General features: G+C 44.9%; 1 long non-coding RNA gene across 1 annotated transcript in view; it reads right to left on the bottom strand.

Moving 5' to 3' along the window:
* Positions 1-12,941, bottom strand: part of LOC140471886 (uncharacterized) — a 35,309-nt gene extending 22,368 nt beyond the window's left edge. The window contains exons 1-2 of the long non-coding RNA XR_011957239.1: positions 12,887-12,941; positions 11,736-11,842 (exon numbers count right to left, since the gene is read on the bottom strand). This is a non-coding gene — a long non-coding RNA (uncharacterized lncRNA). The remainder of the gene's footprint in view (positions 1-11,735; positions 11,843-12,886) is intronic.
* Positions 12,942-14,055: the final 1,114 nt, after the last annotated feature.

Below are 14,055 nucleotides of genomic sequence, written 5' to 3'. Positions count from 1 at the left end.
CTTCCCCTTTGCTGCAAACGTGGGACCAAGAGTTTCTAATTCAAACTAACTACCTGCACAGAGTATAACTAAACCCTCCCAGTCTACACTGATACATTTCATCCGGTTTCTGCTGCCATTTTCCCCTTTCTCCTTTCTGCCTCCTGCACACACCATGGGTCATCACGGGTCCAGTGACCCTTCCTCAGAACCGATGACAGCTGGGAAAATTAGAATCCCTTCAGGAAACAGGCCCTTTGGCCCAACAATTCCACACTCACCCTCCAAAGTTTATCCCACCCAGACCCATTCTCCTACTCTATTTCTCACCGTTTACCCGGACTAATGCACATCCCTGAACCCTACAGGAACCTTAGCTGGGCCAATTCACCTAACCTATAGATCTTTGGGCTACAGGAGATAGGGGTTAAAGAGTAATTCATAGGTGGAGACAGAGCCCAAAGAGACACAGGAACATTTGGAAAGATAAAGGAGTGGGGAGTTGGAAAGCTGTTAATGGAGGAGACAGGAACCTTCTAGCATCTCAGTGGCGGTGGTGAAAGTGGCGGCTGATGATCTACATTATGCCTGCAAAAAAGACCTTGAGCTTCCAGTTGCCTGCTCTTTAACACACAAGACTGTTCCCTGTCCAACATCTCTGTCTCATGCTTACTGCAGTGTTCCAGTGAAGCTTGATGCATGCTGGAAGAACACTTCAGAACATACCAAATGGCTTCCTATTTCAAGGACTGCAAATGTCCCCGCACATGTGGTCAACAATGCCCTCCAGTGTATCTCCTCCACTTCCCACACCACTGCCCTTGAACCCCACCCCTCCAAATGCAACAAAGATGGAATCCCACCATCCTCACCTTCCACCCAGATACAACGCATCATCCTCTGCTCTTTCCACCATCAGATCCAACCCCCTGAGATATATTTCCCTCCCCATCCCTTTCATTTCCACAGAGATCATACCTTCTGTGACTTCCACGTTAGATCCACACTCCCCACCAACCCACCCTCCACTCCAGGCACCTTCGCTTGCCACTGCAAGAGGTGGAAAACCTGTACCTACACCTTCCCCTCACCTCCATCCAAGGCACCACTGTATCCTCCCACATCCAGCAGAGAATTCCCTGCCCACCCAAACACCTCACCTATTGTGTCCCTTGCTCTCAGGACGCCAAATTGTGGAGTATTTCAGGGAACATTTCTGGGACACATACACCAGCCAACCCCACCGCTCTGTAGCTGACCATTTCGGCTACCGCCCACCCCCTCCGCCACCATGCTGCCAAGGACATGCAAGTCCTCCATCCCACAAATCCGAGCCACCCGACACCTGGAGGAAGAACACCTCATCTTCCACCTTGGGAACTTTCAACCACACGGCATCAAGGTTTCCTCATCTCCTCTCCCCCAACTTATCTCCGATTCAACCCTCCAACTCGGCAAGACCCTCTTGAACAGCCCCACCTGATATTCTTCCTTTCCAATTGTCCATTCTACCCTCCATCTACAACCACCTATTGCCTCCCTAGCTCCCTTCGCCCAACCCCAAACACCCCTCCCTATTTATCTCTCAGCCATATTCCACCACCCACATTTCTGATGAAATGCTGACATGCCCAATATGTCAATTCTCCTGCTCCTTGCATGCTGCCTGACCTGCTGTGCTTTTCCAGCGCCACACTTTAACACAAGCTGGAAGAACAACACCTAATCTCCCACTTGGGGACCCTGCAACTCTCTGGCTTCAACATCAAATTCAATAATTTTAAGTCCTGAACTCTCCCACGTCCTAGTGTCTTTGCCCCCTACCCCACATACCAGGCCTTGTTATTACGTAGCCTGTCATTACACATTACCTATGGTTAGCCACTAACAGTCCCCATAAACAGCTATTCATCCTCCCCCCGTCAGATCGTTATCCACTCCTTTGTCCAACTGCTCCTCTCTCTCTCTTTGGACTCTATCCCCACCGATCATTTACTCCTTAACCCCTACCTTCTGTATAAAAACGGACATTTTTTTCTCAGTAACATCAGCTCCTGAGGAAGCGTCACTGGATCGGAAATGCGAAATGATTTCTTTTCACAGATGCTGCCAGATCTGTTGAGCTTTTCCAGTACCTTCTGGTTGTGTGTGATTTACAGCATCAAGAGTTCTTGTGGTTCTAATTTACCCGGAGTATCTAGTTCAGGTCCAGCAGACTGAAACAGTGTTTATCAACCTTCCCAGTCCACACTAACTCCATCTCTCTCCCAGTATCTGCTGTCTCTCCCACTCCTTCACATTCAGTCCCCCCTCACAGTGACACTGCGTCTGCAAAGCTGATGGTCATGTGTTGGCCTGCTGGACCCACCCCTCATTCACTCCCATTGGCTGGAGGATCATGCCAACTCTCCTATTGGTCTGAAGCTGTGTCAATCAGCCAGGCCCCATTGTGACCTGAGTGGTGGGATCCTCCCAGGTGCATCAGAGGCTGAGGGGTGACCTCATAGAGGTTTATAAAACCATGAGGGGCCTGGGTAGGATAAATAGACAAGGTCATTTCCCTGGGGTCGGGGAGTCGAGAATGAGAGGGCATAGGTTTAAGATGAGAGGGGAAGAATTTAAAATGGATCTGAGGGGCAATTTTTTCCCCCCACTGAGGTTGGTGCGTGTATGGAATTTTCTGTCGGGAAGTGGAGGATGTTGGTACAATTAAACCATTTGGCATCTGGATGGGTATATGAATAGGAAGGGTGTAGAGTGATATGTGCCAAGTGTTGGCAAATGGGACAAGATTAGGTTGGGATATCTGGTCAGCATGGCCCAGTTTAACCAAAGGGTTTATTTTCATGGTGTACATCTCTACGGCTCTGCCCTGGGATGAGCTTCATCATTCACAGTGAATGCGTCAGTATCACAGAGGACAGGGGCTGGGGGCTATTCAGCCCATTGGGGCTGTACTCTCTCCCTCTGGAGATGGTGCCAATCTATCCCAACTCACCTCCCATTTGGACATAGCCCTCCAAATCCTTCCTTAAAAAAGTTAAATTTCAAATTTGTTTTGACAATAACTACTGAATCTGCATCCAGCTCTTGGTCAAACTGTTCCAGATGCTCAGAACTTAGTGAGTAAAATAATCTTCACATTTTTAACCTGCATTATTTGCCAGTTACCTGAAAATAGTTACTAAAAATTGTGACGTTAAAAATTTCTCACTCTGTCTCTCTGTGAATGAAATACCCTGGAAACAAATCAACTCCTGGTCGAAATCACTGCTTAACCTTCTCAGCTCCAAGGAGAATTGTCTGACCTTCTGCTAAATCTTAATTTTAATTTATTAGTGTCATAGAGATGTACAGCACAGAAACAGACCCATCAGTCCAACTTGTCCATGCCGACCAGATATCCTAAATTAAGCTCGTCCCATATGCCAGCAGTTGGCCCATAGCCTTCGAAACCTTTCCCAATCACATATCCAATGAGATGCCTTTTATATGTTGTAACTGAACCTGCCTCCACACTTTCTCTGGCAACTCATTCCATACACGTACCACGTTCAGCTTGAAACTTTGCCCCTAATATCCCTTTTCAATCTTTTCCCTCACGCCTGTGCTTTCTAGTTTTGGACTCACCTAAACAGGAATAAGACCCTGGCTGTTTACCCTATCCATGTCCCTCACGATTTTATCAACCTCTATGGTCACCTCTCAGCATCCGATTCTCCAGTGAAAACAGCCTCAGTCTATTCAGCCTCTCCCTATAACTCAATCCCTCAACCCTGGCAACATCTTTGCATTATTTCTGAATCCTTTCAAGTTTAACAATATCATTCCGATAGCAGGGAGACCAGGACTGAAAGTAGAATTCCAGAAGTGGCTGAATGAATGTCCTGTACAGCCGCAAAATGACGTCAAAACTCCTGTACTCAATGCACTGACCAATAAAGGCAAGTACACCAAACACTTTCTGCACTACCCTGCCTATCTATGATTCCACTTTCAAGGAACTATGAACCTGCACTCCAAGATCTCTTTGTTCAGCAACACTCCCCAGGACCTTCCAATTAAGTGTAGAAGTCCTGCCCTGATTTGCTTTTCCAAAATGCAGAACCTCATTTATCTAAATTAAACTGCATCTGCCACTCCTCAGCCCATTTGATTGGAGTCTCATTGTACTCTCAGGTAACTTTGCTGTCCACTGCACCTCCAATTTTGGTGTCTATTGTAAACCTACTAACCATAGCTCCTATATTCACATAGAAACCATTAAAATAAATGGCAAAAAGCAGTGGACCCAGCACCCAGCCTGACAGCATATTGCTCATTACAGGCTTCCAGTCCAAAAAGCACCCTCCACTATGACACTGACTTCTCAGCAAGGTTAGAGCTCATGGCATACAGGGAGAACTAACCATTTGGATACAGAACTGGCTCTTCAGACTGGAGGACTGTGACTAGTGGACTGTTACAAGGATCACTGCTAGATCCACTACCTTTCATCATTTATATCAATGACTTGGATGTGAACATCGGAGGTATAGTGAGATGACACCAAAACTGGAGGTGTAGTGGACAGTGAAAAAGCTTACCTCAGAGTACAATGGGATCTTGATCAGATGGGTGAATTGGCTCAGGATTGGCATTTTGGGAAAACAAATCTTAGCAGCTCTTATACACTTAATGGTAAGGTCCTGGTGAGTGTTACTGAACAAAGAGACCTTGGAGTGGAGGTAGATAGGATAGTGAAGGCGGCATTTGGTATGCTTTCCTTTATCGGACAAAGTATTGAGTACAGGAGTTGTGAGGTCATGTTGTGGCTGTAGAGGACATTGGTTAGGCCACTTTTGGAACGTTGTGTAGAAATCTGGTCTCCCTCCTATTGGAAGGATGTTGTGAAACTTGAAAGGGTTCAGAAAAGATTTACAAGAACTTTGCCAGGGTTGGGGGATTTGAGCTAGGCTGGGGGTTGAATAGAGGTTGAATAGATTGGGGCTGTATTCCCTGCAGCATCGGAGGCTGAGAGGTGATCTTATCGATGTTTATAAAAACATGAGGTGCATGGATAGGATAAATAGACAAAGTATTTTCCCTGGCGTCGGGGATTCTAGCACGAGAGGGCATAGGTTTACGGTATGAGGGGAAAGACTTTAGAGAGACTTGGGAGACAATGTTTTCACACAGCGGGTGGGACGTGTATGGAATGAGCTGCCAGAGGAAATGGTGGAGGCCATTACGATTGCAACATTTAAAAGGCATCTTCATGTGTATATGAATAGGAAGGATATGGGCCGGGTGCTGACCGGGGGGACTAGATTGCATTGGGATATCTGATCATCATGTACTGGTTGGACTGACGGGTCTCTGTTTCTGTGCTGTCCATCTATGACTCTTTGACCTTCCAGCCAATTCCATATCCAAACAGCTAGTTCCACCAGAATTCTATGGTGTTGAACCTGCTAACCAGTGTGTTATGTGAAACTTTGTGTCTTTCTCAAGTCAAGTTAATGATTTCAATTCACAAAGCCATGCTAACTCTCTCTAATCATTTCTTACCTTTCCAATGACTTGTAAATCCTGTCCCTAAGAATCCCTTCCAACAACTTCTCTGCCACTGACTTCAGGCTCACTGGTCTATAGTTCCCTGGCTTTTCCTGACCACCTTTCTCAAATAATGGCACCAAACCTCCAGCACCTCACCTGTGGCGATCGATGATACAAATATTGCAGCGAGGGGCCCAGCAAAAGCTTCTCTAATTACCCACAAAGTTCTGGGATACACCTGATCAGATTCCAGGGATTTATCCACCTTTATGCATTTTAAGACATCCAGTACCTCCTCCTCTGTAATATGTACACTTGCCAAGTTATCACTATTTATTTCTCCAACTTCTCTAACTTCCATATCCCCTTTCAGTAAAAACTGAAATGAAATAATTACAGAATCTCTCCCACCTCCTGCTGTTCCATAGACAGTCTTGTTGATCTTTGAGGGTCGCTATTCTCTGCCTAGTTATTCTTTTGTCTTTAGTGTATTTGTAGAATCTCGTGGATTCTCCTTAAACCTTCTTCCCAAAGCTATCTCATGTCCCCTTTTTCGCCTCCTGGTTTCCCGCGAGTATACTCCTACTGCCCTTACAGTCCTCTAGGGATTCACACAAACACAGTGCGGTCTGTACCTGCCATATCCTTCCTTCATTTTCTTGACCAGAGCCTCAATTTCGCAGGTCATGCAGCATTCTCGATGCCTCCCAGCCTTGGCCTTAACAGGAACATACTGTCTGTGTACTCTCATTGTCGTAGGCTTATGGAGGCAATGGCAGATGAGGACAGAGAAACAATCATTATCAGTGAAGAGGTCGGGTTGGGAAAGCTAACAACTCATCGTTATCTCTATAATTCCTCTCTAGCCTCAGAACTACCACTATCTCTGGGATCAAAGACATCTCAATCTCTGCAACATCCTCCAATCTCTAATCTCCTCCAGTCTCAACACAGTCTCTATCTTTAATCTTGTCCACCCTCACAAATCTCTGTGATGTGCCTTTCTTTAATTTCAGCCTTCAGGATAACCCATTTTTATTTCAGATTCCTGCACCCAGAGATCCACAATGTCCCGCTTAACCTCTGTCACATTTTCCTCCAAAAAACATTAATCAATCACGTATCATCGATTCGATGATCACCTTCTCTGACCTGGTTTCTATTGTGGCTTGTCATATTCCTATATTATGCGTCTGTGGTCTACATGACAGAAAACGGCGTTGTGGTCCATTGGGTTTATGCTGTAAAGAAATCTCCCAGCTAACTATTTGAACCCCATTTTCCAGCACAGAGCCCATAGACCTGTCAGCCTTGGCCTTGCAAGTGTGTTCCTAAATAGATTTTAAATGCCATCGGGATTTCTGTCTCTCACTCTCTTCCAGATAGTGAGGTTTAGTGCAACTGTTGCTCGATGCTATCACCCACAGGGTTCAGAAGAGCTGGGTCTGTGCGAACCACAGATCACCCACACATTGTGAAGGGTGGCAGGGTCCCTGACAGGGGGCACAGGAGATTTACCAGGATGGTTCAAGGAACGGGGGAATTTAGTTGCAGAATTTGTGGGGCTTTTTTAACATTAATTGTTCACGTGACATGTTTGTTGCTAATACACATCAAGAATAACCATCCGCAATTAATGGACTCTCCTTTTCAACCTCTCCCCTTGCCTGCGCTGTGGTAATATTCAGGTTAACCACTACCAGACATCTCTCTCTGATGAGAGAGCAGTCCTATGGTCGGGTAGGACAATGCTGACTTGATCTTTTACACAGTGATGCCACTGTGCCTCGAGGGTGGCGAAAGGGAATGCTGAAGGTGGTGGATGGGAAACCACTCAGGTACAGTACTTTATCCTGGAGGATGTTCACTTTCTTTAATATTGTTGGGGGGGGGGGGGGTGTGCACTGATGCAGGCAAGTGGAGAATGTTCCAACACAACCCTGATGTGTACCTGAAAGAGCGCAAACAGACATTGGGAAATCAGCGGTTTATAAAAACAGAGTATTCTCCTTGCAGCAAAGGAAATTTGGCGAGCTGTGACAAAGCGGTTTATAAAAGTTACACATTATAATAATAAACCTTACACCCATCAGCTCATTATACAAGGATTACAGGACACATGTTGAACATTTGGGAAGATCTATTGAGAGGATGGTTTGATTCAAAGGAGAACTTTTATTCAGCAAATGGTATTGATCTGGAACACAATACGAATATCCAGGGCCTGATGTATTGAGTAATTCTGTCAGAGTTTGGCGTTACAATGACTGAGATTACCATCTGAATATCTGCCTGTAATACAAGTTTATAAAATCCGTCACTGTTAGTCCAAGTTTGAAACTCATACAATCGCCTCCTCCTGGCCCAGGAGGACTGTACACATTACCCCTGGTGGAGGTCAGCAGGCACTTCAAGGGCAAATCTATGTGGGTTTCTATGAGTTTCCAAATTGGGACTTCATGTGACTGAACATGGGACAGAATGTCCCAAGATTCAGTGAGATATGGAGAGCAGGATTTGCTTCCTTTTCTTTCCTTCCATTCTGCCGCTGTGCCACCTCAATAAGACATGGGGTGTGAAAGGCTCATGCACCTTGATGGGCAAGATGTCTCCATTCTGACCAATGGGCAGCAACCTCCTCCCAGTCATGAAACAGAGTATCCCTGAAAGATAGCAACTGTGCATGCTTCCCACTGCCCAGTGCTCACAGTACATGTTTAGAATAATTAGGGGGTAATCTCCTAGAAAAGGGTTAACAGGAAAGTTCCAAAAGGTTATAAACAGTTTACAGAGAGATATTCACAGGAAACCTGGGCAACAAGTTGTCAAATAGAGTATAACTTGGGATAAACTGTAGAAAGCTGCACCACAAAGGGACTGGGGGAAATGAGCAGGAAACACAGAAAGCGAGCACACAGTTACAACATGGAATCAGGAAGGGGAATGGAATGCTGTCCCTTATTTCAAAGAGATTGCAACATAAGAGTTTGGAGTATATACCTTAGGGCAACTAAACAAATGGCAAGTGAGACCACATCTGGAGTAACGTGAACAGATTTGGTCACTTTAGTTCATGAAATAGAGCAGTTTATTGGAGGCATTTCAGAGAAGATCCATTGGGATGATCCCTGTTTTGAAGGGATTATCCTGTAAGCAAAGGCTGAATAAGTTGGGAATATACTCACTGGACTTTGGAAGAATGAGAGGAGATCTCTTTGAAACATACAGGATTCTGTCATGGTTTGACAGGGTAAATATGGAGAAGATATGTCCCATTACGGGTGAGTCTTGAACCAGATTCTGGTTCAGTCGCGGAATCAAGGGGTTCTGTTTCAGATTTGTCAAGTTAAAGGCAACACCGACACAGGTTAGGGTTTCAGTAGCAATGGAGCTGGGGTGAGAAGGAGACAAGCAACGTTTTAGAGATTGGAATTTGTGGTGTTTGTGATTGTGTAGATGTCTGATCAGAAGGTCATCTTGGGGTCAGATATGAAAGCAATACTGTGAAGAATGTAGTTCTGCCTCAGACACTTCCCAGTGAGAGGGAGGGACACAGCAGTAAGGGAAATGAATTTGGAATAGCAACTGAAGGCAATGGGTTTAACAATTATAGTGTTTCATTGTAGTGAATTGCAGCTAATCGAAGCGCGGTAAGCAGTTTGATAACTGAGTAACAGTGGAGTAATGGAGACGGATGATGGAGAGGGAGAGCTGGGCATTGCCAGTGTACATGTGAAACCTAACACGGTGCTTCTGGGCGATGTTACCTCCTGGCAGTATGTAGGTGAGAAACAGGATGGACCAAGGATAGATCCTGGAGGGACACCAAATACAAGGAACTCAGAAAGGAGAGTGGAGATGGAGCAGGATTTTCCAATGATGGCGAGGTCAAATATTAGGTTTTAGCAGAATGGGAGAGAAGGACATAACCAGAAAAGACAGACAGACAGATCATGGAACAATATCAGTGAATTGCGAAGGGGGGTGGGCGGGGGGGTGGGGGGAGGGTGGTGACAAGCAGGAGGATGAGACAGAGATTTGGAATGTCCATGATTTAGCTACACTAGGGTAAATGGTCAAGATGACCTCGAATAAGGCTTGACAAGGGACTCGAGGAAATGCAAATTTAGGACTAAAATGAGGAGCACCCTTGTGAGGCAGTTTGGCTCGGTGGGCTAGTGGAGAGGGAGGAAAGAAGCAGAGGCAGCTGATTGGATTGTCTCAATGTTATGGAGAGTGAAACTCCATGTGCTCCTCACTCTTGTTGTTGGAGGGGAGGATGGAGGAGACAGGATAATGGACGGTGTTTTTATCTCCAAAACAATAAACAAAACCTGTGATAGTGATTCTAAAAATAAGTGAACAAGCCTGTCATATTTATCATTTACCAAGAATATTAAAATATACAACTGAAGTTCAGGTTTGAATCCCAAATCGGTAGAGGTTGGCTCTGAATTGAAGAAAAAAATAAATGGAATGAAGAATCTACTGTTTGCCATGGAACCATTGGGGATGTTTTTCTGCCATTGACAATGTCCTTGAGGGAAAGAAACCCGACAGTGGCCCATCAAGTCACTCATTGTATTAATCACTGCACAGTCTCAACAAAGGAATGAAACTGGATGGACCACATTCCATCTACCAATGCACTGGCAACTACAACCACACAGTCAGCCCTCTTGACCCTGCAACTTCTGCCTCACTGTGGGCCAACAGCAGCAACAGAACTGTACTCCAGCCCAATCTGAAATCCCATGGCCTGATAACCCGCAATTAACCATTAACATCAAGCGTGGGGAATCAACCCTGGTTCAATGGTGAATGCAGGAGGGCATGCCAGGAGCAGTACCAGTCATACCTAAAAATGAGGTGCCAACCTGGTGGAGCTACCAAACCTGCATGCCAAACAGCACAAGCGACACCAAGTAGAACTAAGTGAACCCATAACCAATGGATTAGATCAGAGTTCTGCCACACCTAGTCAAGAATAGTGATGGACAAATAAACAACTCACTGGAGGAAGCATCACAGATATCCCTACCCTTACCGATGGAGGGGTCTCACACATTCATGCAACAGATAAGAGGACAGCGTTAGCAGCAATTTTCAGCCAGCAGTGCCAAGTGGATGAGCCTTCTACATTGGTCCCTCACATCACAGATATCAATCGACTTGGTTGAAAACTCATTTCCAATCAGATCAAGAAATGGATAAGCAGTTTAAAAGGTATGGGCCCTGCCAATAATACTGTTGGCTGTGCTCTAGAACCTGCTGCCCACCAAGGCAAGTACTGTTCCAGCACTGGCACCTACTGACTTTGTGGAACATTGCTCAGGGATGTTCCAACACAACAACACAGGGCAGATCCAACTCAGCCAATTCCCCTCCATCAGTCCACACTCGCTCAGCAGTGAAATGTTGGAAGGTGTCATCAACAGTGCTGTCACGCAGCTGCTCAGCAATAACCTGCTCAGTGATGCCCATTTTGGGTTCTGCCAGGGCTTCCTGAGCTTGTTACAGACTTTATCCACAAACTGACAAACAGCTGAATGAGGCGAGGATGACAAGCCAGACCCCCTCTAAGACCACTATTTCAACTTCAGTGATATCACCTGACCTCACCACAGTCTCAGCTCATTTGCTGAAACTCTCATTTATTCCTTTTGTTAACTCTAGATTTCATTGTCTAAACCCACTCCTGGCCAGCATCCCACATTCACCCTCCCAATAATCTCAAGAATATTGAAAACTCTACTGCCGAAGTGCTCATTTGTACCAAAACTTGCTGATCAATCAAAAGACTCCCATTTGTAAGCGACAACAATTTACTTTCGCACCTTTGAATTAATTCCTGGCTGTAATCATTCCTATCTCCCTGCACCACACACCCTTTCATATCTCAATAACTCATTTTAGTTCAGACTCTCAATGATGTGTTTATTTTTGAGTTCAGCTGTGTGACTGTTTCTATAGACTCCAACGGAACATGGTCTGGAATCCCCACTCTAACCCTCTAAGATCTACTTACTTCCTTTAAGGCATTCTTGAAAAACTGCTTATTTGGCAATGGTTTTGGTCACTGGACACAATATTCTCCATCTGTAGCCTTATGTCAAAACTTCTCAATAATATTTTTGTGAAATTAAAACCATGATGATTTGTACAGATATCTTCTACTCTTCAATATCGCTGAGTGAATAATCTGTAATGTCTCTTACCCAACCATGCTGTGGGAGCACCTTCACCACACAAACTGCAGCAGTACAAGGCAGTCAAACATCACCCTCTCCACAGGCAACAAGGCTTTGGCATTGATCACTGGTTTCTGTGGAAGGAGAAATACACAGTTGATGTTTCAGGGAGTGCAATATGAATTACAGGGAATGAAAATGGTGCAGAATTTGACTGTCAGAAATTGAAGGAAAATGCACTCGCTTATTGGAAAAAAGAATTCTTGACTGTCAAAGATATTGTGGAAAAGATAAACTGATAATGGAACAGCGTATGGTCAGGAGCCGGGCAGCAGTGGACAATTCATTTACATTCCTGAAGAAGGGCTCATGCCCGAAACGTCGATTCTCCTGCTCCTCGGATGCTGCCTGGCCTGCTGTGTTTTTCCAGCTCTACATTTTTCAATTCATTTACAAAACAGCTGTGAAAGTAATAGTCAAATACTATACACAGCAAAAAATACACCCATGAGACACTGAGGAAGCTAGATACTGAACAAGTGGACATCAGAGAACCCAGAGGTGAACCAGAGCAGAGTTCACTTTTATGATCCCACAGTCAAGGATGTCTAGCACAGAAACAGGCTTTTTCGGTCTAACCTATGCCAACCAGATATCCTAGCTTAATCTATCTAAATTAAATCCTATCTGCCACTCCTCAGCCCATTGGCCCATCTGATCAATACCCAACTCTATTCTGAGATAACCTCCTTCATTGTCCACAATACCTCCAATTTTGGTGTCACCTGCAAACTTACTAACTATACGGCGTCTATTCACATCCAAATCACTTAAATGAATGATGAAACAAATCCAGAAAAAAAAAACATTTCTCTGGGTTTGAAAATGCTGTGTAAATCCTGCCGTCTGACTCTTTTTACCAGGGAAGGCTGTACATCCATCCCTCTGAACATTGCCCCCTACAAAGGTGGCGGCCGCGTACGTGTCCAGTGAATCATTGCCCCGAATAAAGATGGCGGCGCTCACTCGGGTCGATTACTCAACGAGGCATATTCCCGTTTGTGCAAAAGTTTCAAATTTGTATTTTCCGATGTGTATCAAATGATTGTAAAACCTCTCAGGCCATTCCAACACCATTTCCCTCCCCCTTCCTGCTGTTTGTTTATTTCTTTCCTTACCAATAGCACTCCGCACATGTCCCTAAAATCCGCGCCCACCGCGAGGATGATCACGTGGTATAGTCTAGTCCCGCCCTCATTCACTGATTGGTCGAAGGAAAAACTGCCCCGCCAAGTCCTCCAGCTCCGCCCCTGTCTAGGCATTGGTCCGCCGCTGACATCAATCACTTTTTCGGTCCAACCTGTCTCTGACAACCAGATATACTCACCACATTTATCTAAATTAAATCCTATCTGCCTGTCCCCAGCCCACTGGCCCATCTGATCAATATCCCATTGTATTCTGAGATAACCTTCTTCATTGTCCACAATACCAACTGTTGGCTGGAGCATGCGCACTGCTTCGTGGCTTTTGTTGCTGTTTATCAGTTAAAAGAGTGAGGGACAAAGTTAAAAATCACACAACCACCTGATGAAGGACCAGCAAAGTAGTGCTTTCAAATAAACCTGTTGGACTATAACCTGGTGTTGTGTGAATTTTAATTTTGTCCATCCTAATCCAACACCAGCACCTCCAAGTCACGAGTGAGGGAGGAATGCATAACATAAGAACAAGAGATTGAGGAAAAGGAGAAGGCCGTCCTGCACTTCGAGCCTGCTCTACCATTCAATAAGATCATGGCTGATCATTACGGGGATGCAGAACCAATTACCCACGTTCTCACCGTATTCCTTAATTAATTATTTCTTTTTAAAAAAAACTAACTTAGCTTTAAAAACGTTCATTGAACGAGCATCAACTACTTCCCTGGGCAATGCACTCCATCAAGGTCAAGACGTTCCTTCTCAATTCACTCCTAAATTTGCTTCATCTAATGTTGTGGTGATGCCCTCTTGTCCTAGCTTCACCTGCCAGTGGAAACATCCTCTCTACTTCTATTTTATTTATTCCATTCATTATTTTATATCTATCCATTCTTCTGAATTCCACTGAATATAATCCCAATCTACTCAGTCTCTGTTAAGCCAAACCCCTCACCTCCAGAATCAACATACTTAATCTCCTCTGCACCCCCTCTAGTGCCAGTACATCCTTGAGCAAGTAAGGAGATAAAAACTGCATGCAGTACTCCATGTGTGGCCTCACCAGCACCCACTGTAGCTAGAACATAACCTCTGCTTTTAAACACAATCCCTTCAGCAATGAAGGACAAAATTCCATTTGCCTT

Source organism: Chiloscyllium punctatum, unplaced genomic scaffold (assembly GCF_047496795.1).
Source record: "Chiloscyllium punctatum isolate Juve2018m unplaced genomic scaffold, sChiPun1.3 scaffold_187, whole genome shotgun sequence".
NCBI lineage: Eukaryota > Metazoa > Chordata > Chondrichthyes > Orectolobiformes > Hemiscylliidae > Chiloscyllium > Chiloscyllium punctatum.
This window is presented reverse-complemented; position numbering and strand designations above follow the sequence as displayed.